This window comes from Carcharodon carcharias (assembly GCF_017639515.1).
Source record: "Carcharodon carcharias isolate sCarCar2 chromosome 36 unlocalized genomic scaffold, sCarCar2.pri SUPER_36_unloc_15, whole genome shotgun sequence".
NCBI lineage: Eukaryota > Metazoa > Chordata > Chondrichthyes > Lamniformes > Lamnidae > Carcharodon > Carcharodon carcharias.
In genome coordinates, this window is record NW_024470732.1 from 130,451 (window position 1) to 155,889 (window position 25,439).

A 25,439-nucleotide genomic window follows, 5' to 3' on the forward strand; every position below is an offset into this window, starting at 1 on the left:
CTGGGACATTATCTGTAAGATATGATTCTGTGAGGATGACTATGTCAGGCTGTTGCTTGACTAGTCTGTGGGACAGCTCTCCCAATTTAGGCACTAGCCCCCAGATGTTAGTGAGGAGGACTTTGCAGGGTCGACAGGGCTGAGTTTGCCGTTGTTGTTTCTGGTGCCCAGGTCGATGCCGGGTGGTCCGTCCGGTTTCATCCCTTTGTTGTGTCTTTGAAGCAGTTTGATACAACTGAGGGTCTGGCTCGGACATTTCAGGGGGTTGCAGTTTAAGAGTCAACCACGTGGCTGTGGGGTCTGGAGTCACGTGTAGGCCAGACCGGGTAAGGAGGGCAGATTTCCTTCCCTAAAGGGACATTAGTGACCGAGATGGGTTTTCACAAAAATCGACAGTGGTTTCATGGACATCATTGGACTTTTAATTCCAGATTTTTATTGAATTCAAATTTCACCATCTGCCATGGTGGGATTCAAACTCGGGCCCCCAGGGCCTTACCCTGGGTCTCTGAGATTACTAGTCCAGTGACAATATCACTGCACCATCGTCTCCCCCTAACGTTCCCATTAATTCTGATGATTATTTTCGCAGTGGCGAGCAAAAACAAGTGGGATTGGCCTGTGTTAACAGGATCCAAGCCAGTTGGTGCAGCTGAAACCAAGAGCTTTCCTTTGTTTTTTTTAACTTGTTCAGTCTCTCAGCTCTCCTCCCATCTACCCAGTGTCCCAGCTATCCCCTATTTATATGTGCTCAAGTACTCATCACCCTGTTTCCCTTAACCATAAGACCATAAGACATAGGAGCAGAAATTAGGCCATTCGGCCCATTGAGTCTGCTCCGCCATTCAATCATGGTTGATAAGTTTCTCAACCCCATTCTCCCGCCTTCTCCCAATAACCTTTGATCCCCTTACCAATCAAGAACCTTGCCAATGTAATTGACATTAACAAACCTTAATAATGTAATTGATAGGATATTGACACCAGTTGGTAGTCCATGGGTCCTTCACCCTGCTTGAGTGGACTGCGGAGTTAAGGTCTGAGAACCACCGCTCTCGCCTCTTCTTGTTTCACTACGCTATTCCATTGGAGGCGAACAATTTTCCAGGCCCACGGGGAAAGGGAAGTGGAGTAGGACTAATTTGATAGCTCCTTCAAAGAGCTGGGTCTTGCCTTGGAAGGAGCTCACTGGTCTGGTTCCTGGGCTGAAGGGATTGTCCTGTGAGGAGAGATCGAGTAGGATTGGCCTATATTCCCCAGAATTTCGAAGAACGGGTGGTTATCTACTTGAAGCACATAAAATCCTTAGAGGGTTTGACAATGTAGATGCTGAGAGGTTGCTTCCCCCTGGCTAGAACGAGGGAGTGTCACAGTCTCAGGATAAGGGGTTGGCCTTTTGGCACTAAAATGAAAAGAAATCTCTTCACTCAGGGGATGATGAACCTTTGGAGAGAGCTGCGGTATCCAAAAATCGATAGAATACCGGAGGAATTAAGGGATATGGGGGACCGTGGGGAAGGTGGCGTTGAGGTAGAACAGCAGCCATGATGTTATTGAACAGCGGAGCAGGCACATGGAGCTGAATGGCCTCCTCCTGTGCTTATTTCTTATGTTCTCCTGACAGGCGCGATGGGCTGAATGGCCACCCTAGAGTGCTGCATTATTCCAAAGATTCCATGAGTGTTAAAGACAAGGAGGTTTTCAAGCTGAAACCTGTAATGGGATCCAAGCAGCAATTGAAACATAAAACTAAAATAATTTCAGCATCCTGCACCACCCACCACCCCACCAACACTTTTCATTACCTCTGAGTCCGTTGCTGAGAGACTGCTTGGTTTCTCCAACAGAGGTGCCTGGGTCTGCGAGGCCTTGTGAAGGGAATCCACTGTGGCTCTGCACTCGCTGTTGACAGGTGCGTTGTGTTCCTGGGGAGCGAGGGGGGTTTGAGGGAAACCGATTCTCCACGGGCCTGCCCAAAACAATAGGGAGAAGGAGGGGCAGGAATACAGGAGGGATGACTACACAGCTTGCAAAACGTAAAGGGCAGCTTTTCTGAACTCTCACAAGCATCAGCAAATCTATTTTTTCTTTTGTCCTATGGGGGAGAAGTTGGGGGTTGAGGGATATGGGGAGATGGTGGGGGGGCACGTGGGGGTTGAGGGATATGGGGGGAAGGTGGGATTGAGAGATATGGGGAGAAGGTGAGATTGAGGGATTTAGGGAGATGATGGGTAGGTGTGGACTGAGGGATATAGGGAGAAGGTGGGTGGGTGGGGATTGAGGGAAATGGGGGGGTGGGTGGTGGGGACTGAGGGATATGGGGAGGTGGCTGGTGGGGATTGAGGGATATGGGGAGGTGAGTGGTGGGGATTGAGGGATATGGGGAGGTGGGTGGTGGGGATTGAGGGATATGGGGAGAAGGTGGTTAGTGGGGATTGGGGGAAATGGAGAGAAGGTGGGTGGTGGGGATTGAGGGAAATGGGGAGAAGGTGGGTGGGTGGGGATTGGGGGAAATGGAGAGAAGGTGGGTGGTGGGGATTGAGGGAAATGGGGAGAAGGTGGGTGGTGGGGATTGAGGGATATGGGGAGAAGGAGGGTGGTGGGGATTGAGGGATTTGGGGAGAAGGTGGGTAGTGGGGATTAAGGGAAATTGGGATAAGGTGGGTGGTGGGGATTGAGGGATATGGGGAGAAGGTGGGTCGGTGGGAATTGAGGGATATAGGGAGAATACTTTAAGAGGCTCCTTTCTTAATGGTGAATAACCAAATGGAAACACAAGAGATCTGATGATAGGTGCAGCATACTCCCTGGAGAATTGCTAATGCATTAAAAGTCACTTAAAGGAGGGATTCAGCATCTCCTCCTTCTACTGGATAAAGGGCTGATAATACAATCAGAGCAGGTGAATTGGGCCTTGTGGTAATAGCTGGGCTAGTAAAGCAGAGACCCAAGCTAATTCCCTGATGGATTTTAAATTCATTAAATAAATAAATTCAACATTTCAATAAAAATCTCAAATTGAGGGCTAGTTTCGGTAACAGTGCCACGAGTTATCCGGAGCATAATTGGCCCCTGTACCCCTGGGTAGATGAGGACTGATCAGATGAGGTTCTATATAAGCACCATAGGATCCAGCACTGGAAGAGACCATTTGGCCCTTCCTGACTGTGCTGTCCCCTCATCCATCATGTGTGTGGGTCACAGCTAAGGATGGGATCAGAGTTGGTTTTAAGTTCTTAGAGGTGAGAGTGCTACAGCGATTCAGTCACACTTATGCTGCTTAATTAATAACTCAAACTGTGCAAACACACACAAAATGGCCACTGACTGGGAAGTAACTGGGATTTTGGAACATCCTCCCTCCCCCCCCCCCACCCATAGCGAGAGGCAGTGCCGTACTTACTGAAGAATTTGTTTTCGATGGCCATTTGTATGTCCTTGGGTTACGGGGACAGCAGCCCTGAGTGGGTTTGTTCGAGGGAAACTTCCAGGTAGGTATTTCTGTGAACAACACAGAATGTTAATGATTCAACACATCAAAAATACAGAATGGCCAGTTCAAGGCACCATTGTCTTGAGTGAGTGAAGGACCACCCTTTATAAAGCGGAGGAAAACTCCCTCTACACTGTCCCCATCAAACACTCCCAGGACAGGTACAGCACAGGGTTAGATACAGAGTAAAGCTCCCTCTACACTGTCCCCATCAAACACTCCCAGGACAGGTACAGCACAGGGTTAGATACAGAGTAAAGCTCCCTCTACACTGTCGCCATCAAACACTCCCAGGACAGGTGCAGCACAGGGTTAGATACAGAGTAAAGCTCCCTCTACACTGTCCCCATCAAACACTCCCAGGACAGGTACAGCACGGGATTAGATACAGAGTAAAGCTCCCTCTACACTGTCCCCATCAAACACTCCCAGGACAGGTACAGCACAGGGTTAGATACAGAGTAAAGCTCCCTCTACACTGTCCCCATCAAACACTCCCAGGACAGGTACAGCACGGGGTTAGATAGAGAGTAAAGCTCCCTCTATACTGTCCCCATAAAATATTCCCATGCATGAGGTGTGTCAGCTAAAGTGAGTTAGATATCAGACTGGGTGAGTTGGACATCAGACTGGGTGAGATGGATATTGGGCTGGATTAGTCGCGTATCAGGCTGGGTAAGTCGGGTATCGGACTGGGTGAGTCGGGTATCGGGATGGGTGAGTGGGATATCAGTCTGGGTGAGTCGGGTATCGGGCTGGGTGAGTTGAATATTGGACTGGGTGAGTTGGATGTCGGACTGGGTGAGTTGGATGTCGGACTGGGTGAGTTGGGTATCGGACTGGGTGAGTTGGATGTCAGTCTGGGTGAGTTGGATGTCGGACTGGGTGAGTTGGGTGTCAGTCTGGGTGAGTTGGATGTCGGACTGGGTGAGTTGGATGTCGGACTGGGTGAGTTGGATGTCAGTCTGGGTGAGTTGGATGTCGGACTGGGTGAGTTGGGTGTCAGTCTGGGTGAGTTGGATGTCGGACTGGGTGAGTTCGATATTGGACTGGGTGAGTTGGGTGTCAGTCTGGGTGAGTTGGATGTCGGACTGGGTGAGTTGGGTATCAGTCTGGGTGAGTTGGGTGTCGGACTGGGTGAGTTGGGTGTCAGTCTGGGTGAGTTGGATGTCAGACTGGGTGAGGTGGGTGTCAGTCTGGGTGAGTTGGGTGTCGGACTGGGTGAGTTGGGTGTCAGTCTGGGTGAGTTGGGTGTCAGTCTCGGTGAGTTGGATGTCAGTATGGGTGAGTTGGGTGTCAGTCTGGGTGAGTTGGATGTCGGACTGGGTGAGTTAGATATCGGACTGGGTGAGTTGGATGTCGGACTGGGTGAGTAGGATGTCGGACTGGGTCAGTTGGGTGTCGGACTGGGTGAGTTGGGTATCAGTCTGGGTGAGTTGGATGTCGGACTAGGTGAGTTGGGTGTCGGACTGGGTGAGTTGGGTATCAGTCTGGGAGAGTTGGATGTCGGACTGGGTGAGTTGGATGTCGGACTGGGTGAGTTGGCTATCAGTCTGGGTGAGTTGGGTGTCAGTCTGAGTGAGTTGGATGTCGGACTGGGTGCGTTGGGTGTCAGTCTGGGTGAGTTGGATGTCGGACTGGGTGAGTTGGGTGTCAGTCTGGGTGAGTTGGGTGTCAGTCTGGGTGAGTTGGATGTCGGACTGGGTGAGTTGGGTATCGGAATGGGTGAGTTGGATGTCGGACTGGGTGAGTTGGGTGTCAGTCTGGGTGAGTTGGGTGTCAGTCTGGGTGAGTTGGGTGTCAGTCTGGGTGAGTTGGATGTCAGACTGGGTGAGTTGGGTATCAGTCTGGGTGAGTTGGGTGTCGGACTGGGTGAGTTGGGTGTCAGTCTGGGTGAGTTGGATGTCGGACTGGGTGAGTTGGGTGTCAGTCTGGGTGAGTTGGGTGTCAGTCTGGGTGAGTTGGATGTCGGATTGGGTGAGTTGGGTATCGGACTGGGTGAGTTGGATGTCGGACTGGGTGAGTTGGGTGTCCGTCTGGGTGAGTTGGGTGTCAGTCTGGGTGAGTTGGGTGTCAGTCTGGGTGAGTTGGATGTCGGACTGGGTGAGTTGGGTGTCGGACTGGGTGAGTTGGGTATCGGACTGGGTGAGTTGGATGTCAGTCTGGGTGAGTTGGGTGTCAGTCTGGGTGAGTTGGGTGTCAGTCTGGGTGAGTTGGATGTCGGACTGGGTGAGTTGGGTATCAGACTGGGTGAGTTGGATGTCGGACTGGGTGAGTTGGGTATCGGACTGGGTGAGTTGGATGTCAGTCTGGGTCAGTTGGGTGTCAGTCTGGGTGAGTTGGGTGTCAGTCTGGGTGAGTTGGGTGTCAGTCAGGGTGAGTTGGGTGTCGGACTGGGTGAGTTGGATGTCAGTCTGGGTGAGTTGGGTATCGGACTGGGTGAGTTGGGTGTCAGTCTGGGTGAGTTGGGTATCGGACTGGGTGAGTTAGGTGTCGGACTGGGTGAGTTGGATGTCAGTCTGGGTGAGTTGGATGTCGGACTGGGTGAGTTGGGTGTCGGACTGGGTGAGTTGGATGTCGGACTGGGTGAGTTGGGTATCGGACTGGGTGAGTTGGATGTCAGTCTGGGTGAGTTGGATGTCAGTCTGGGTGAGTTGGGTGTCAGTCTGGGTGAGTTGGGTATCGGACTGGGTGAGTTGGGTGTCAGTCTGGGTGAGTTGGGTGTCAGTCTGGGTGAGTTGGATGTCGGACTGGGTGAGTTGGGTGTCAGTCTGGGTGAGTTGGGTGTCAGTCTGGGTGAGTTGGGTGTCGGACTGGGTGAGTAGGATGTCGGACTGGGTGAGTTGGGTATAGGACTGGGTGAGTTGGAAGTCGGACTGGGTGAGTTGGGTGTCGGATTGGGTGAGTTGGATGTCGGACTGGGTGAGTTGGGTGTCAGTCTGGGTGAGTTGGATGTCGGACTGGGTGAGTTGGGTGTCGGACTGGGTGAGTTGGATGTCGGACTGGGTGAGTTGGGTGTCAGTCTGGGTGAGTTGGATGTCGGATTGGGTGAGTTGGGTATCGGACTGGGTGAGTTGGATGTCGGACTGGGTGAGTTGGGTGTCCGTCTGGGTGAGTTGGGTGTCAGTCTGGGTGAGTTGGGTGTCAGTCTGGGTGAGTTGGATGTCGGACTGGGTGAGTTGGGTGTCGGACTGGGTGAGTTGGGTATCGGACTGGGTGAGTTGGATGTCAGTCTGGGTGAGTTGGGTGTCAGTCTGGGTGAGTTGGGTGTCAGTCTGGGTGAGTTGGATGTTGGACTGGGTGAGTTGGGTATCAGACTGGGTGAGTTGGATGTCGGACTGGGTGAGTTGGGTATCGGACTGGGTGAGTTGGATGTCAGTCTGGGTCAGTTGGGTGTCAGTCTGGGTGAGTTGGGTGTCAGTCTGGGTGAGTTGGGTGTCAGTCAGGGTGAGTTGGGTGTCGGACTGGGTGAGTTGGATGTCAGTCTGGGTGAGTTGGGTATCGGACTGGGTGAGTTGGGTGTCAGTCTGGGTGAGTTGGGTATCGGACTGGGTGAGTTGGGTGTCGGACTGGGTGAGTTGGATGTCAGTCTGGGTGAGTTGGATGTCGGACTGGGTGAGTTGGGTGTCGGACTGGGTGAGTTGGGTGTCGGACTGGGTGAGTTGGGTATCGGACTGGGTGAGTTGGATGTCAGTCGGGGCGAGTTGGATGTCAGTCTGGGTGAGTTGGGTGTCAGTCTGGGTGAGTTGGGTGTCGGACTGGGTGAGTTGGGTGTCAGTCTGGGTGAGTTGGGTGTCAGTCTGGGTGAGTTGGATGTCGGACTGGGTGAGTTGGGTGTCAGTCTGGGTGAGTTGGGTGTCAGTCTGGGTGAGTTGGGTGTCGGACTGGGTGAGTAGGATGTCGGACTGGGTGAGTTGGGTATAGGACTGGGTGAGTTGGAAGTCGGACTGGGTGAGTTGGGTGTCGGATTGGGTGAGTTGGATGTCGGACTGGGTGAGTTGGGTGTCAGTCTGGGTGAGTTGGATGTCGGACTGGGTGAGTTGGGTGTCGGACTGGGTGAGTTGGATGTCGGACTGGGTGAGTTGGGTGTCAGTCTGGGTGAGTTGGATGTCGGACTGCGTGAGTTGGATGTCAGTCTGGGTGAGTTGGGTGTCGGACTGGGTGAGTTGGGTGTCAGTCTGGGTGAGTTGGATGTCAGTCTGGGTGAGTTGGATGTCGGACAGGGTGAGTTGGATGTCGGACTGGGTGAGTTGGGTGTCAGTCTGGGTGAGTTGGGTGTTGGACTGGGTGAGTTGGGTGTCAGTCTGGGTGAGTTGGGTATCGGACTGGGTGAGGTGGATGTCGGACTGGGTGAGTTGGGTGTCAGTCTGGGTGAGTTGGATGTCGGACTGGGTGAGTTGGGTGTCAGTCTGGGTGAGTTGGGTGTCGGACTGGGTGAGTAGGATGTCGGACTGGGTGAGTTGGGTGTCGGACTGGGTGAGTTGGGTGTCAGTCTGGGTGAGTTGGATGTCGGACTGGGTGAGTTGGATGTCGGACTGGGTGAGTTGGGTGTCAGTCTGGGTGAGTTGGGTGTCGGACTGGGTGAGTTGGATGTCGGACTGGGTGAGTTGGGTGTCAGTCTGGGTGAGTTGGGTGTCGGACTGGGTGAGTTGGATGTCGGACTGGGTGAGTTGGGTGTCAGTCTGGGTGAGTTGGGTGTCAGTCTGGGTGAGTTGGGTGTCAGTCTGGGTGAGTTGGATGTCGGACTGGGTGTGTTGGATGTCGGACTGGGTGAGTTGGGTGTCAGTCTGGGTGAGTTGGGGATCGGACTGGGTGAGTTGGGTGTCAGTCTGGGTGAGTTGGGTATCGGACTGGGTAAGTTGGGTGCCAGTTTGGGTGAGTTGGCTGTCAGTCTGGGTGAGTTGGGTGTCAGTCTGGGTGAGTTTGATGTCAGTCTGGGTGAGTTGGATGTCGGACTGGGTGAGTTGGATGTCGGACTGGGTGAGTTGGGTATCAGACTGGGTGAGTTGGGTATCGGACTGGGTGAGTTGGATGTCGGACTGGGTGAGTTGGATGTCAGTCTGGGTGAGTTGGGTGTCGGACTGGGTGAGTTGGGTGTCAGTCTGGGTGAGTTGGGTGTCAGTCTGGGTGAGTTGGATGTCGGACTGGGTGAGTTGGATGTCGGACTGGGTGAGTTGGGTGTCAGTCTGGGTGAGTTGGATGTCGGACTGGGTGAGTTGGATGTCGGACTGGGTGAGTTGGATGTCAGACTGGGTGAGTTGGGTATCAGTCTGGGTGAGTTGGATGTCGGACTGGGTGAGTTGGGTATCGGACTGGGTGAGTTGGATGTCGGACTGGGTGAGTTGGATGTCGGACTGGGTGAGTTGGGTGTCAGTCTGGGTGAGTTGGGTGTCGGACTGGGTGAGTTGGGTGTCAGTCTGGGTGAGTTGGGTGTCAGTCTGGGTGAGTTGGATGTCGGACTGGGTGAGTTGGATGTCGGACTGGGTGAGTTGGGTGTCAGTCTGGGTGAGTTGGATGTCGGACTGGGTTATTTGGATGTCGGACTGGGTGAGTTGGATGTCGGACTGGGTGAGATGGGTGTCAGTCTGGGTGAGTTGGATGTCGGACTGGGTGAGTTGGATGTCGGACTGGGTGAGTTGGGTGTCAGTCTGGGTGAGTTGGATGTCAGTCTGGATGAGTTGGATGTCGGACTGGGTGAGTTGGATGTCGGACTGGGTGAGTTGGGTGTCAGTCTGGGTGAGTTGGATGTCGGACTGGGTGAGTTGGGTGTCAGTCTGGGTGAGATGGATGTCGGAGTGGGTGAGTTGGATGTCGGACTGGGTGAGTTGGGAGTCAGTCTGGGTCAGTTGGATGTCGGACTGGGTGAGTTGGATGTCGGACTGGGTGATTTGGGTGTCAGTCTGGGTGAGTTGGATGTCAGTCTGGGTGAGTTGGATGTCGGACTGGGTGAGTTGGATGTCGGACTGGGTGAGTTGGATGTCGGACTGGGTGAGTTGGATGTCGGACTGGGTGAGTTGGGTGTCAGTCTGGGTGAGTTGGATGTCGGACTGGGTGAGTTGGGTATCAGTCTGGGTGAGTTGGATGTCGGTCTGGGTGAGTTGGGTATCGGACTGGGTGAGTTGGGTGTCAGTCTGGGTGAGTTGGATGTCAGTCTGGGTGAGTTGGGTGTCGGACTGGGTGAGTTGGATGTCAGTCTGGGTGAGTTGGGTGTCGGACTGGGTGAGTTGGGTATCGGACTGGGTGAGTTGGGTATTGGACTGGGTGAGTTGGGTATCGGACTGGGTGAGTTGGATGTCGGACTGGGTGAGTTGGGTATTGGACTGGGTGAGTTGGGTATTGGACTGGGTGTGTTGGGTATCGGACTGGGTGAGTTGGATGTCGGACTGGGTGAGTTGGGTATTGGACTGGGTGAGTTGGGTATCGGACTGGGTGAGTTGGATGTCGGACTGGGTGAGTTGGATGTCGGACTGGGAGAGTTGGGTGTCGGTCTGGGCGAGTTGGGTGTCAGTCTGGGCGAGTTGGGTGTCAGTCTGGGTGAGTTGGGTGTCGGACTGGGTGAGTTGGGTGTCAGTCTGGGTGAGTTGGGTGTCAGTCTGGGTGAGTTGGATGTCGGACTGGGTGAGTTGGGTGTCAGTATGGGTGAGTTGGGTGTCAGTCTGGGTGAGTTGGGTGTCAGTCTGGGTGAGGTGGATGTCGGACTGGGTGAGTTGGGTATCAGACTGGGTGAGTTGGATGTCGGACTGGGTGAGTTGGGTATCGGACTGGGTGAGTTGGGTGTCAGTCTGGGTGAGTTGGGTGTCAGTCTGGGTGAGTTGGATGTCGGACTGGGTGAGTTGGGTGTCAGTCTGGGTGAGTTGGGTATCAGTCTGGGTGAGTTGGGTGTCAGTCTGGGTGAGTTGGGTATCGGACTGGGTGAGTTGGATGTCAGTCTGGGTGAGTTGGATGTCAGTCTGGGTGAGTTGGGTGTCGGACTGGGTGAGGAGGATGTCGGACTGGGTGAGTTGGGTATCGGACTGGGTGAGTTGGATGTCGGACTGGGTGAGTTGGGTGTTGGACTGGATGAGTTGGATGTCGGACTGGGTGAGTTGGGTGTCAGTCTGGGTGAGTCGGATGTCGGACTGGGTGAGTTGGATGTCGGACTGGGTGAGTTGGATGTCGGACTGGGTGAGTTGGGTGTCAGTCTGGGTGAGTTGGGTGTCGGACTGGGTGAGTTGGGAGTCAGTCTGGGTGAGTTGGATGTCGGACTGGGTGAGTTGGATGTCGGACTGGGTGAGATGGTTCTCAGTCTGGGTGAGTTGGGTGTCAGTCTGGGTGAGTTGGGAGTCAGTCTGGGTGAGTTGGATGTCAGTCTGGGTGAGTTGGATGTCGGACTGGGTGAGTTGGGTATCAGACTGGGTGAGTTGGGTATCGGACTGGGTGAGTTGGATGTCGGACTGGGAGGGTTGGATGTCAGTCTGGGTGAGTTGGGTGTCGGACTGGGTGAGTTGGGTGTCAGACTGGGTGAGTTGGGTGTCAGTCTGGGTGAGTTGGTTGTCGGACTGGGTGAGTTGGATGTCGGACTGGGTGAGTTGGGTGTCAGTCTGGGTGAGTTGGATGTCGGACTGGGTGAGTTGGATGTCGGACTGGGTGAGTTGGATGTCGGACTGGGTGAGTTGGGTGTCAGTCTGGGTGAGTTGGGTGTCGGACTGGGTGAGTTGGGTGTCAGTCTGGGTGAGTTGGATGTCGGACTGGGTGAGTTGGATGTCGGACTGGGTGAGTTGGATGTCAGTCTGGGTGAGTTGGGTGTCGGACTGGGTGAGTTGGATGTCGGACTGGGTGAGTTGGATGTCAGTCTGGGTGAGTTGGATGTCGGACTGGGTGAGTTGGGTATCGGACTGGGTGAGTTGGGTGTCAGTCTGGGTGAGTTGGATGACAGACTGGGTGAGTTGGGTGTCAGTCTGGGTGAGTTGGGTATCAGTCTGGGTGAGTTGGATGTCGGTCTGGGTGAGTTGGGTATCAGTCTGGGTGAGTTGGGTATCGGACTGGGTGAGTTGGGTGTCAGTCTGGGTGAGTTGGGTGTCAGTCTGGGTGAGTTGGATGTCAGTCTGGGTGAGTTGGGTGTCGGACTGGGTGAGTTGGGTGTCAGTCTGGGTGAGTTGGGTGTCAGTCTCGGTGAGTTGGGTGTCAGTCTGGGTGAGTTGGGTATCGGACTGTGTGAGTTGGGAATTGGACTGGGTGAGTTGGGCATCGGACTGGGTGAGTTGGATGTCGGACTGAGTGAGTTGGGTATTGGACTGGGTGAGTTGGGTATTGGACTGGGTGAGTGGGGTATCGGACTGGGTGAGTTGGATGTCGGACTGGGTGAGTTGGGTATTGGACTGGGTGAGTTGGGTATCGGAATGGGTGAGTTGGGTGGCAGTCTGGGTGAGTTGGGTGTCAGTCTGGGTGAGTTGGATGTCGGACTGGGTGAGTTGGGTGTCAGTCTGGGTGAGTTGGGTGTCAGTCTGGGTGAGTTGGGTGTCGGACTGGGTGAGTAGGATGTCGGACTGGGTGAGTTGGGTATCGGACTGGGTGAGTTGGAAGTCGGACTGGGTGAGTTGGGTGTCGGACTGGGTGAGTTGGATGTCGGACTGGGTGAGTTGGGTGTCAGGACTGGGTGAGTTGGATGTCGGACTGGGTGAGTTGGGTGTCGGACTGGGTGAGTTGGATGTCAGTCTGGGTGAGTTGGGTGTCAGTCTGGGTGAGTTGGATGTCGGACTGGGTGAGTTGGATGTCAGTCTGGGTGAGTTGGGTATCGGACTGGGTGAGTTGGGTGTCGGACTGGGTGAGTTGGGTGTCAGTCTGGGTGAGTTGGATGTCAGACTGGGTGAGTTGGATGTCGGACTGGGTGAGTTGGATGTCGGACTGGGTGAGTTGGGTGTCAGTCTGGGTGAGTTGGGTGTCGGACTGGGTGAGTTGGATGTCGGACTGGGTGAGTTGGGTGTCAGTCTGGGTGAGTTGGGTATCGGACTGGGTGAGTTGGATGTCGGACCGGGTGAGTTGTGTGTCAGTCTGGGTGAATTGGATGTCGGACTGGGTGAGTTGGGTGTCAGTCTGGGTGAGTTGGGTGTCGGACTGGGTGAGTAGGATGTCGGACTGGGTGAGTTGGATGTCGGACTGGGTGAGTTGGGTGTCAATCTGGGTGAGTTGGGTATCGGACTGGGTAAGTTGGGTGCCAGTTTGGGTGAGTTGGCTGTCACTCTGGGTGAGTTGGGTGTCAGTCTGGGTGAGTTGGATGTCAGTCTGGGTGAGTTGGATGTCGGACTGGGTGAGTTGGATGTCGGACTGGGTGAGTTGGGTGTCGGACTGGGTGAGTTGGGTATCGGACTGGGTGAGTTGGATGTCGGACTGGGTGAGTTGGATGTCAGTCTGGGTGAGTTGGATGTCGGACTGGGTGAGTTGGGTGTCGTCTGGGTGAGTTGGGTGTCAGTCTGGGTGAGTTGGATGTCGGACTGGGTGAGTTGGATGTCGGACTGGGTGAGTTGGGTGTCAGTCTGGGTGAGTTGGATGTCGGACTGGGTGAGTTGGATGTCGGACTGGGTGAGTTGGATGTCAGACTGGGTGAGTTGGGTATCAGTCTGGGTGAGTTGGATGTCGGACTGGGTGAGTTGGATGTCGGACTGGGTGAGTTGGGTATCGGACTGGGTGAGTTGGATGTCGGACTGGGTGAGTTGGATGTCGGACTGGGTGAGTTGGGTGTCAGTCTGGCTGAGTTGGGTGTCGGACTGGGTGAGTTGGGTGTCAGTCTGGGTGAGTTGGGTGTCAGTCTGGGTGAGTTGGGTGTCGGACTGGGTGAGTTGGATGTCGGACTGGGTGAGTTGGGTGTCAGTCTGCGTGAGTTGGATGTCGGACTGGGTTATTTGGATGTCGGACTGGGTGAGTTGGATGTCGGACTGGGTGAGTTGGGTGTCAGTCTGGGTGAGTTGGATGTCGGATTGGGTGAGTTGGATGTCGGACTGGGTGAGTTGGGTGTCAGTCTGGGTGAGTTGGATGTCAGTCTGGATGAGTTGGATGTCGGACTGGGTGAGTTGGATGTCGGACTGGGTGAGTTGGGTGTCAGTCTGGGTGAGTTGGATGTCGGACTGGGTGAGTTGGGTGTCAGTCTGGGTGAGATGGATGTCGGAGTGGGTGAGTTGGATGTCGGACTGGGTGAGTTGGGAGTCAGTCTGGGTCAGTTGGATGTCGGACTGGGTGAGTTGGATGTCGGACTGGGTGATTTGGGTGTCAGTCTGGGTGAGTTGGATGTCAGTCTGGGTGAGTTGGATGTCGGACTGGGTGAGTTGGATGTCGGGCTGGGTGAGTTGGATGTCGGACTGGGTGAGTTGGATGTCGGACTGGGTGAGTTGGGTGTCAGTCTGGGTGAGTTGGATGTCGGACTGGGTGAGTTGGGTATCAGTCTGGGTGAGTTGGATGTCGGTCTGGGTGAGTTGGGTATCGGACTGGGTGAGTTGGGTGTCAGTCTGGGTGAGTTGGATGTCAGTCTGGGTGAGTTGGATGTCGGACTGGGTGAGTTGGGTATCAGACTGGGTGAGTTGGGTATCGGACTGGGTGAGTTGGATGTCGGACTGGGAGGGTTGGATGTCAGTCTGGGTGAGTTGGGTGTCGGACTGGGTGAGTTGGGTGTCAGTCTGGGTGAGTTGGGTGTCAGTCTGGGTGAGTTGGTTGTCGGACTGGGTGAGTTGGATGTCGGACTGGGTGAGTTGGGTGTCAGTCTGGGTGAGTTGGATGTCGGACTGGGTGAGTTGGATGTCGGACTGGGTGAGTTGGATGTCGGACTGGGTGAGTTGGGTGTCAGTCTGGGTGAGTTGGGTGTCGGACTGGGTGAGTTGGGTGTCAGTCTGGGTGAGTTGGATGTCGGACTGGGTGAGTTGGATGTCGGACTGGGTGAGTTGGATGTCAGTCTGGGTGAGTTGGGTGTCGGACTGGGTGAGTTGGATGTCGGACTGGGTGAGTTGGATGTCAGTCTGGGTGAGTTTGATGTCGGACTGGGTGAGTTGGGTATCGGACTGGGTGAGTTGGGTGTCAGTCTGGGTGAGTTGGATGACAGACTGGGTGAGTTGGGTGTCAGTCTGGGTGAGTTGGGTATCAGTCTGGGTGAGTTGGATGTCGGTCTGGGTGAGTTGGGTATCAGTCTGGGTGAGTTGGGTATCGGACTGGGTGAGTTGGGTGTCAGTCTGGGTGAGTTGGGTGTCAGTCTGGGTGAGTTGGATGTCAGTCTGGGTGAGTTGGGTGTCGGACTGGGTGAGTTGGGTGTCAGTCTGGGTGAGTTGGGTGTCAGTCTCGGTGAGTTGGGTGTCAGTCTGGGTGAGTTGGGTATCGGACTGTGTGAGTTGGGTATTGGACTGGGTGAGTTGGGCATCGGACTGGGTGAGTTGGATGTCGGACTGGGTGAGTTGGGTATTGGACTGGGTGAGTTGGGTATTGGACTGGGTGAGTTGGGTATCGGACTGGGTGAGTTGGATGTCGGACTGGGTGAGTTGGGTATTGGACTGGGTGAGTTGGGTATCGGAATGGGTGAGTTGGGTGTCAGTCTGGGTGAGTTGGGTGTCAGTCTGGGTGAGTTGGATGTCGGACTGGGTGAGTTGGGTGTCAGTCTGGGTGAGTTGGGTGTCAGTCTGGGTGAGTTGGGTGTCGGACTGGGTGAGTTGGATGTCGGACTGGGTGAGTTGGGTGTCGGACTGGGTGAGTTGGATGTCGGACTGGGTGAGTTGGGTGTCGGACTGGGTGAGTTGGATGTCGGCTGGGTGAGTTGGTGTCAGTCTGGGTGAGTTGGATGTCGGACTGATGAGTTGGGTGTCGGTCTGGGTGAGTTGGATGTCGGTCTGGGTGAGTTTGGTGTCTGTCTGGGTGAGTTGGATGTCGGACTGGGTGAGTTGGATGTCAGTCTGGGTGAGTTGGGTATCGGACTGGGTGAGTTGGGTGTCGGACTGGGTGAGTTGGGTGTCAGTCTGGGTGAGTTGGATGTCAGTCTGGGTGAGTTGGATGTCGGACTGGGTGAGTTGGATGTCGGACTGGGTGAGTTGGGTGTCAGTCTGGGTGAGTTGGGTGTCGGACTGGGTGAGTTGGATGTCGGACTGGGTGAGTTGGGTGTCAGTCTGGGTGAGTTGGGTATCGGACTGGGTGAGTTGGATGTCGGACTGGGTGAGTTGGGTGTCAGTCTGGGTGAATTGGATGTCGGACTGGGTGAGTTGGGTGTCAGTCTGGGTGAGTTGGGTGTCGGACTGGGTGAGTAGGATGTCGGACTGGGTGAGTTGGATGTCGGACTGGGTGAGTTGGGTGTCAATCTGGGTGAGTTGGGTATCGGACTGGGTAAGTTGGGTGCCAGTTTGGGTGAGTTGGCTGTCAGTCTGGGTGAGTTGGGTGTCAGTCTGGGTGAGTTTGATGTCAGTCTGGGTGAGTTGGATGTCGGACTGGGTGAGTTGGATGTCGGACTGGGTGAGTTGGGTATCAGACTGGGTGAGTTGGGTATCGGACTGGGTGAGTTGGATGTCGGACTGGGTGAGTTGGATGTCAGTCTGGGTGAGTTGGGTGTCGGACTGGGTGAGTTGGGTGTCGGTCTGGGTGAGTTGGGTGTCAGTCTGGGTGAGTTGGATGTCGGACTGGGTGAGTTGGATGTCGGACTGGGTGAGTTGGGTGTCAGTCTGGGTGAGTTGGATGTCGGACTGGGTGAGTTGGATGTCGGACTGGGTGAGTTGGATGTCGGACTGGGTGAGTTGGGTATCAGTCTGGGTGAGTTGGATGTCGGACTGGGTGAGTTGGATGTCGGACTGGGTGAGTTGGGTATCGGACTGGGTGAGTTGGATGTCGGACTGGGTGAGTTGGATGTCGGACTGGGTGAGTTGGGTGTCAGTCTGGGTGAGTTGGGTGTCGGACTGGGTGAGTTGGGTGTCAGTCTGGGTGAGTTGGGTGTCAGTCTGGGTGAGTTGGATGTCGGACTGGGTGAGTTGGATGTCGGACTGGGTGAGTTGGGTGTCAGTCTGGGTGAGTTGGATGTCGGACTGGGTTATTTGGATGTCGGACTGGGTGAGTTGGATGTCGGACTGGGTGAGTTGGGTGTCAGTCTGGGTGAGTTGGATGTCGGACTGGGTGAGTTGGATGTCGGACTGGGTGAGTTGGGTGTCAGTCTGGGTGAGTTGGATGTCAGTCTGGGTGAGTTGGATGTCGGACTGGGTGAGTTGGATGTCGGACTGGGTGAGTTGGGTGTCAGTCTGGGTGAGTTGGATGTCGGACTGGGTGAGTTGGGTGTCAGTCTGGGTGAGATGGATGTCGGAGTGGGTGAGTTGGATGTCGGACTGGGTGAGTTGGGAGTCAGTCTGGGTCAGTTGGATGTCGGACTGGGTGAGTTGGATGTCGGACTGGGTGAGTTGGGTGTCAGTCTGGGTGAGTTGGATGTCAGTCTGGGTGAGTTGGATGTCGGACTGGGTGAGTTGGATGTCGGGCTGGGTGAGTTGGATGTCGGATTGGGTGAGTTGGATGTCGGACTGGGTGAGTTGGGTGTCAGTCTGGGTGAGTTGGATGTCGGACTGGCTGAGTTGGGTATCAGTCTGAGTGAGTTGGATGTCGGTCTGGGTGAGTTGGGTATCGGACTGGGTGAGTTGGGTGTCAGTCTGGGTGAGTTGGATGTCAGTCTGGGTGAGTTGGGTGTCGGACTGGGTGAGTTGGATGTCAGTCTGGGTGAGTTGGGTGTCGGACTGGGTGAGTTGGGTATCGGACTGGGTGAGTTGGGTATTGGACTGGGTGAGTTGGGTATCGGACTGGGTGAGTTGGATGTCGGACTGGGTGAGTTGGGTATTGGACTGGGTGAGTTGGGTATTGGACTGGGTGAATTGGGTATCGGACTGGGTGAGTTGGATGTCGGACTGGGTGAGTTGGGTATTGGACTGGGTGAGTTGGGTATCGGACTGGGTGAGTTGGATGTCGGACTGGGTGAGTTGGATGTCGGACTGGGAGAGTTGGGTGTCGGTCTGGGTGAGTTGGGTGTCAGTCTGGGTGAGTTGGGTGTCAGTCTGGGTGAGTTGGGTGTCGGACTGGGTGAGTTGGGTGTCAGTCTGGGTGAGTTGGGTGTCAGTCTGGGTGAGTTGGATGTCGGACTGGGTGAGTTGGGTGTCAGTCTGGGTGAGTTGGGTGTCAGTCTGGGTGAGTTGGGTGTCAGTCTGGGTGAGGTGGATGTCGGACTGGGTGAGTTGGGTATCAGACTGGGTGAGTTGGATGTCGGACTGGGTGAGTTGGGTATCGGACTGGGTGAGTTGGGTGTCAGTCTGGGTGAGTTGGGTGTCAGTCTGGGTGAGTTGGATGTCGGACTGGGTGAGTTGGGTGTCAGTCTGGGTGAGTTGGGTATCAGTCTGGGTGAGTTGGGTGTCAGTCTGGGTGAGTTGGATGTCGGACTGGGTGAGTTGGATGTCGGACTGGGTGAGTTGGATGTCGGACTGGGTGAGTTGGATGTCGGACTGGTGAGTTGGGTGTCGGTTTGGGCGAGTTGGGTTTCAGTCTGGGCGAGTTGGGTGTCAGTCTGGGTGAGTTGGATGTCAGTCTGGGTGAGTTGGGTTTCAGTCTGGGTGAGTTGGATGTCGGACTGGGTGAGTAGGATGTCGGACTGGGTGAGTTGGGTATCGGACTGGGTGAGTTGGATGTCGGACTGGGTGAGTTGGGTGTCGGACTGGGTGAGTTGGATGTCGGACTGGGTGAGTTGGGTGTCAGTCTGGGTGAGTTGGATGTCGGACTGGGTGAGTTGGATGTCGGACTGGGTGAGTTGGATGTCGGACTGGGTGAGTTGGGTGTCAGTCTGGGTGAGTTGGGTGTCGGACTGGGTGAGTTGGATGTCAGTCTGGGTGAGTTGGATGTCGGACTGGGTGAGTTGGATGTCGGACTGGGTGAGTTGGGTATCAGACTGGGTGAGTTGGGTATCGGACTGGGTGAGTTGGATGTCGGACTGGGAGGGTTGGATGTCAGTCTGGGTGAGTTGGGTGTCGGACTGGGTGAGTTGGGTGTCAGACTGGGTGAGTTGGGTGTCAGTCTGGGTGAGTTGGTTGTCGGACTGGGTGAGTTGGATGTCGGACTGGGTGAGTTGGGTGTCAGTCTGGGTGAGTTGGATGTCGGACTGGGTGAGTTGGATGTCGGACTGGGTGAGTTGGATGTCGGACTGGGTGAGTTGGGTGTCAGTCTGGGTGAGTTGGGTGTCGGACTGGGTGAGTTGGGTGTCAGTCTGGGTGAGTTGGATGTCGGACTGGGTGAGTTGGATGTCGGACTGGGTGAGTTGGATGTCAGTCTGGGTGAGTTGGGTGTCGGACTGGGTGAGTTGGATGTCGGACTGGGTGAGTTGGATGTCAGTCTGGGTGAGTTGGATGTCGGACTGGGTGAGTTGGGTATCGGACTGGGTGAGTTGGGTGTCAGTCTGGGTGAGTTGGATGACAGACTGGGTGAGTTGGGTGTCAGTCTGGGTGAGTTGGTATCAGTCTGGGTGAGTTGGATGTCGGTCTGGGTGAGTTGGGTATCAATCTGGGTGAGTTTGGTATCGGACTGGGTGAGTTGGGTGTCAGTCTGGGTGAGTTGGGTGTCAGTCTGGGTGAGTTGGATGTCAGTCTGGGTGAGTTGGGTGTCGGACTGGGTGAGTTGGGTGTCAGTCTGGGTGAGTTGGGTGTCAGTCTCGGTGAGTTGGGTGTCAGTCTGGGTGAGTTGGGTATCGGACTGTGTGAGTTGGGTATTGGACTGGGTGAGTTGGGCATCGGACTGGGTGAGTTGGATGTCGGACTGAGAGAGTTGGGTATTGGACTGGGTGAGTTGGGTATTGGACTGGGTGAGTGGGGTATCGGACTGGGTGAGTTGGATGTCGGACTGGGTGAGTTGGGTATTGGACTGGGTGAGTTGGGTATCGGAATGGGTGAGTTGGATGTCAGTCTGGGTGAGTTGGATGTCAGTCTGGGTGAGTTGGGTGTCAGTCTGGGTGAGTTGGGTATCGGATTGGGTGAGTTGGGTGTCAGTCTGGGTGAGTTGGGTGTCAGTCTGGGTGAGTTGGATGTCGGACTGGGTGAGTTGGGTGTCAGTCTGGGTGAGTTGGATGTCAGTCTGGGTGAGTTGGGTGTCGGACTGGGTGAGTAGGATGTCGGACTGGGTGAGTTGGGTATCGGACTGGGTGAGTTGGATGTCGGACTGGGTGAGTTGGGTGTCGGACTGGGTGAGTTGGATGTCGGACTGGGTGAGTTGGGTGTCAGTCTGGGTGAGTTGGATGTCGGACTGGGTGAGTTGGGTGTCGGACTGGGTGAGTTGGATGTCAGTCTGGGTGAGTTGGGTGTCAGTCTGGGTGAGTTGGATGTCGGACTGGGTGAGTTGGATGTCAGTCTGGGTGAGTTGGATGTCGGACTGGGTGAGTTGGGTGTCAGACTGGGCAAGTTGGGTGTCAGACTGGGTGAGTTGGGTGTCAGTCTGGGTGAGTTGGATGTCGGACTGGGTGAGTTGGGTGTCGGACTGGGTGAGTTGGATGTCGGACTGGGTGAGTTGGGTGTCGGACTGGGTGAGTTGGGTGTCGGACTGGGTGAGTTGGGTGTCGGACTGGGTGAGTTGGGTGTCAGTCTGGGTGAGTTGGGTGTCGGACTGGGTGAGTTGGGTGTCAGTCTGGGTGAGTTGGATGTCAGTCTGGGTGAGTTGGGTGTCAGTCTGGGTGAGTTGGGTGTCGGACTGGGTGAGTTGGATGTCAGGACTGGGTGAGTTGGGTGTCGGACTGGGTGAGTTGGTTGTCAGTCTGGGTGAGTTGGGTGTCAGTCTGGGTGAGTTGGGTGTCGGACTGGGTGAGTTGGATGTCGGACTGGTGTGAGTTGGATGTCGGACTGGGTGAGTTGGGTGTCAGACTGGGTGAGTTGGGTGTCTGTCTGGGTGAGTTGGATGTCGGACTGGGTGAGTTGGATGTCGGACTGGGTGAGTTGGGTGTCAGTCTGGGTGAGTTGGATGTCAGTCTGGGTGAGTTGGATGTCGGACTGGGTGAGTTGGATGTCGGACTGGGTGAGTTGGGTGTCAGTCTGGGTGAGTTGGATGTCGGACTGGGTGAGTTGGGTATCAGTCTGGGTGAGTTGGATGTCGGTCTGGGTGAGTTGGGTATCGGACTGGGTGAGTTGGGTGTCAGTCTGGGTGAGTTGGATGTCAGTCTGGGTGAGTTGGGTGTCGGACTGGGTGAGTTGGATGTCAGTCTGGGTGAGTTGGGTGTCGGACTGGGTGAGTTGGGTGTCAGTCTGGGTGAGTTGGGTGTCAGTCTCGGTGAGTTGGGTGTCAGTCTGGGTGAGTTGGATGTCAGTCTGGGTGAGTTGGATGTCGGACTGGGTGAGTTGGATGTCAGTCTGGGTGAGTTGGGTGTCGGACTGGGTGAGTTGGGTGTCAGTCTGGGTGAGTTGGGTGTCGGTCTCGGTGAGTTGGGTATCGGACTGGGTGAGTTGGGTATTGGACTGGGTGAGTTGGGTATCGGACTGGGTGAGTTGGATGTCGAACTGGGTGAGTTGGGTATTGGACTGGGTGAGTTGGGTATTGGACTGGGTGAGTTGGGTATCGGACTGGGTGAGTTGGATGTCAGTCTGGGTGAGTTGGATGTCAGTCTGGGTGAGTTGGGTGTCAGTCTGGGTGAGTTGGGTATCGGATTGGGTGAGTTGGGTGTCAGTCTGGGTGAGTTGGGTGTCAGTCTGGGTGAGTTGGATGTCGGACTGGGTGAGTTGGGTGTCAGTCTGGGTGAGTTGGGTGTCAGTCTGGGTGAGTTGGGTGTCGGACTGGGTGAGTAGGATGTCGGACTGGGTGAGTTGGGTATCGGACTGGGTGAGTTGGATGTCGGACTGGGTGAGTTGGGTGTCGGACTGGGTGAGTTGGATGTCGGACTGGGTGAGTTGGGTGTCAGTCTGGGTGAGTTGGATGTCGGACTGGGTGAGTTGGGTGTCGGACTGGGTGAGTTGGATGTCAGTCTGGGTGAGTTTGGTGTCAGTCTGGGTGAGTTGGATGTCGGACTGGGTGAGTTGGATGTCAGTCTGGGTGAGTTGGGTATCGGACTGGGTGAGTTGGGTGTCGGACTGGGTGAGTTGGGTGTCAGTCTGGGTGAGTTGGATGTCAGTCTGGGTGAGTTGGATGTCGGACTGGGTGAGTTGGATGTCGGACTGGGTGAGTTGGGTGTCAGTCTGGGTGAGTTGGGTGTCGGACTGGGTGAGTTGGATGTCGGACTGGGTGAGTTGGGTGTCAGTCTGGGTGAGTTGGGTATCGGACTGGGTGAGTTGGATGTCGGACTGGGTGAGTTGGGTGTCAGTCTGGGTGAATTGGATGTCGGACTGGGTGAGTTGGGTGTCAGTCTGGGTGAGTTGGGTGTCGGACTGGGTGAGTAGGATGTCGGACTGGGTGAGTTGGATGTCGGACTGGGTGAGTTGGTTGTCAGTCTGGGTGAGTTGGGTGTCAGTCTGGGTGAGTTGGGTGTCGGACTTGGTGAGTTGGATGTCGGACTGGGTGAGTTGGGTATCGGACTGGGTGAGTTGGGTGTCAGTCTGGGTGAGTTGGGAGTATGTCTGGGTGAGTTGGATGTCAGTCTGGGTGAGTTGGGTGTCAGTCTGGGTGAGTTGGATGTCGGACTGGGTGAGTTGGATGTCGGACTGGGTGAGTTGGATGTCGGACTGGGTGAGTTGGGTATCAGTCTGGGTGAGTTGGATGTCGGACTGGGTGAGTTGGATGTCGGACTGGGTGAGTTGGGTATCGGACTGGGTGAGTTGGATGTCGGACTGGGTGAGTTGGATGTCGGACTGGGTGAGTTGGGTGTCAGTCTGGGTGAGTTGGGTGTCGGACTGGGTGAGTTGGGTGTCAGTCTGGGTGAGTTGGGTGTCAGTCTGGGTGAGTTGGATTTCGGACTGGGTGAGTTGGATGTCGGACTGGGTGAGTTGGGTGTCAGTCTGGGTGAGTTGGATGTCGGACTGGGTTATTTGGATGTCGGACTGGGTGAGTTGGATGTCGGACTGGGTGAGTTGGGTGTCAGTCTGGGTGAGTTGGATGTCGGACTGGGTGAGTTGGATGTCGGACTGGGTGAGTTGGGTGTCAGTCTGGGTGAGTTGGATGTCAGTCTGGATGAGTTGGATGTCGGACTGGGTGAGTTGGATGTCGGACTGGGTGAGTTGGGTGTCAGTCTGGGTGAGTTGGATGTCGGACTGGGTGAGTTGGATGTCGGACTGGGTGAGTTGGGTGTCAGTCTGGGTGAGTTGGATGTCGGAGTGGGTGAGTTGGATGTCGGTCTGGGTGAGTTGGGAGTCAGTCTGGGTCAGTTGGATGTCGGACTGGGTGAGTTGGATGTCGGACTGGGTGATTTGGGTGTCAGTCTGGGTGAGTTGGATGTCAGTCTGGGTGAGTTGGATGTCGGACTGGGTGAGTTGGATGTCGGACTGGGTGAGTTGGGTGTCAGTCTGGGTGAGTTGGATGTCGGACTGGGTGAGTTGGGTATCAGTCTGGGTGAGTTGGATGTCGGTCTGGGTGAGTTGGGTATCGGACTGGGTGAGTTGGGTGTCAGTCTGGGTGAGTTGGATGTCAGTCTGGGTGAGTTGGGTGTCGGACTGGGTGAGTTGGATGTCAGTCTGGGTGAGTTGGGTGTCGGACTGGGTGAGTTGGGTGTCAGTCTGGGTGAGTTGGGTGTCAGTCTCGGTGAGTTGGGTGTCAGTCTGGGTGAGTTGGATGTCAGTCTGGGTGAGTTGGATGTCGGACTGGGTGAGTTGGATGTCAGTCTGGGTGAGTTGGGTGTCGGACTGGGTGAGTTGGGTGTCAGTCTGGGTGAGCTGGGTGTCAGTCTGGGTGAGTTGGGTATCGGACTGGGTGAGTTGGGTATTGGACTGGGTGAGTTGGGTATCGGACTGGGTGAGTTGGATGTCGGACTGGGTGAGTTGGGTATTGGACTGGGTGAGTTGGGTATTAGACTGGCTGAGTTGGGTATCGGACTGGGTGAGTTGGATGTCGGACTGGGTGAGTTGGGTATTGGACTGGGTGAGTTGGGTATCGGACTGGGTGAGTTGGATGTCGGACTGGGTGAGTTGGATGTCGGACTGGGAGAGTTGGGTGTCGGTCTGGGCGAGTTGGGTGTCAGTCTGGGTGAGTTGGGTGTCAGTCTGGGTGAGTTGGGTGTCGGACTGGGTGAGTTGGGTGTCAGTCTGGGTGAGTTGGGTGTCAGTCTGGGTGAGTTGGATGTCGGACTGGGTGAGTTGGGTGTCAGTATGGGTGAGTTGGGTGTCAGTCTGGGTGAGTTGGGTGTCAGTCTGGGTGAGGTGGATGTCGGACTGGGTGAGTTGGGTATCAGACTGGGTGAGTTGGATGTCGGACTGGGCGATTTGGGTATCGGACTGGGTGAGTTGGGTGTCAGTCTGGGTGAGTTGGGTGTCAGTCTGGGTGAGTTGGATGTCGGACTGGGTGAGTTGGGTGTCAGTCTGGGTGAGTTGGGTATCAGTCTGGGTGAGTTGGGTGTCAGTCTGGGTGAGCTGGGTATCGGACTGGGTGAGTTGGATGTCAGTCTGGGTGAGTTGGATGTCGGACTGGGTGAGTTGGGTGTCGGACTGGGTGAGTTGGATGTCGGAATGGGTGAGTTGGGTATCAGTCTGGGTGAGTTGGGTGTCAGTCTGGGTGAGTTGGGTATCGGACTGGGTGAGTTGGATGTCAGTCTGGGTGAGTTGGATGTCAGTCTGGGTGAGTTGGGTGTCGGACTGGGTGAGGAGAATGTCGGACTGGGTGAGTTGGGTATCGGACTGGGTGAGTTGGATGTCGGACTGGGGGAGTTGGGTGTCGGACTGGATGAGTTGGATGTCGGACTGGGTGAGTTGGGTGTCAGTCTGGGTGAGTCGGATGTCGGACTGGGTGAGTTGGATGTCGGACTGGGTGAGTTGGATGTCGGACTGGGTGAGTTGGGTGTCAGTCTGGGTGAGTTGGGTGTCGGACTGGGTGAGTTGGGAGTCAGTCTGGGTGAGTTGGATGTCGGACTGGGTGAGTTGGATGTCGGGCTGGGTGAGATGGGTCTCAGTCTGGGTGAGTTGGGTGTCAGTCTGGGTGAATTGGGTGTCAGTCTGGGTGAGTTGGGTGTCGGACTGGGTGAGTTGGATGTCGGACTGGGTGAGTTGGGTGTCGGACTGGGTGAGTTGGGTGTCGGACTGGGTGAGTTGGGTGTAAGTCTGGGTGAGTTGGATGTCAGTCTGGGTGAGTTGGGTGTCAGTCTGGGTGAGTTGGATGTCGGACTGGGTGTGTTGGATGTCGGACTGGGTGAGTTGGGTGTCAGTCTGGGTGAGTTGGGTATCGGACTGGGTAAGTTGGGTGCCAGTCTTGGTGAGTTGGGTGTCAGTCTGGGTGAGTTGGGAGTCAGTCTGGGTGAGTTGGATGTCAGTCTGGGTGAGTTGGCTGTCGGACTGGGTGAGTTGGGTATCAGACTGGGTGAGTTGGGTATCGGACTGGGTGAGTTGGATGTCGGACTGGGAGGGTTGGATGTCAGTCTGTGTGAGTTGGGTGTCGGACTGGGTGAGTTGGGTGTCAGACTGGGTGAGTTGGGTGTCAGTCTGGGTGAGTTGGTTGTCGGACTGGGTGAGTTGGATGTCGGACTGGGTGAGTTGGGTGTCAGTCTGGGTGAGTTGGGTGTCGGACTGGGTGAGTTGGATGTCGGACTGGGTGAGTTGGATGTCGGACTGGGTGAGTTGGGTGTCAGTCTGGGTGAGTTGGGTGTCGGACTGGGTGAGTTGGGTGTCAGTCTGGGTGAGTTGGATGTCGGACTGGGTGAGTTGGATGTCGGACTGGGTGAGTTGGATGTCAGTCTGGGTGAGTTGGGTGTCGGACTGGGTGAGTTGGATGTCGGACTGGGTGAGTTGGATGTCAGTCTGGGTGAGTTGGATGTCGGACTGGGTGAGTTGGGTATCGGACTGGGTGAGTTGGGTGTCAGTCTGGGTGAGTTGGATGACAGACTGGG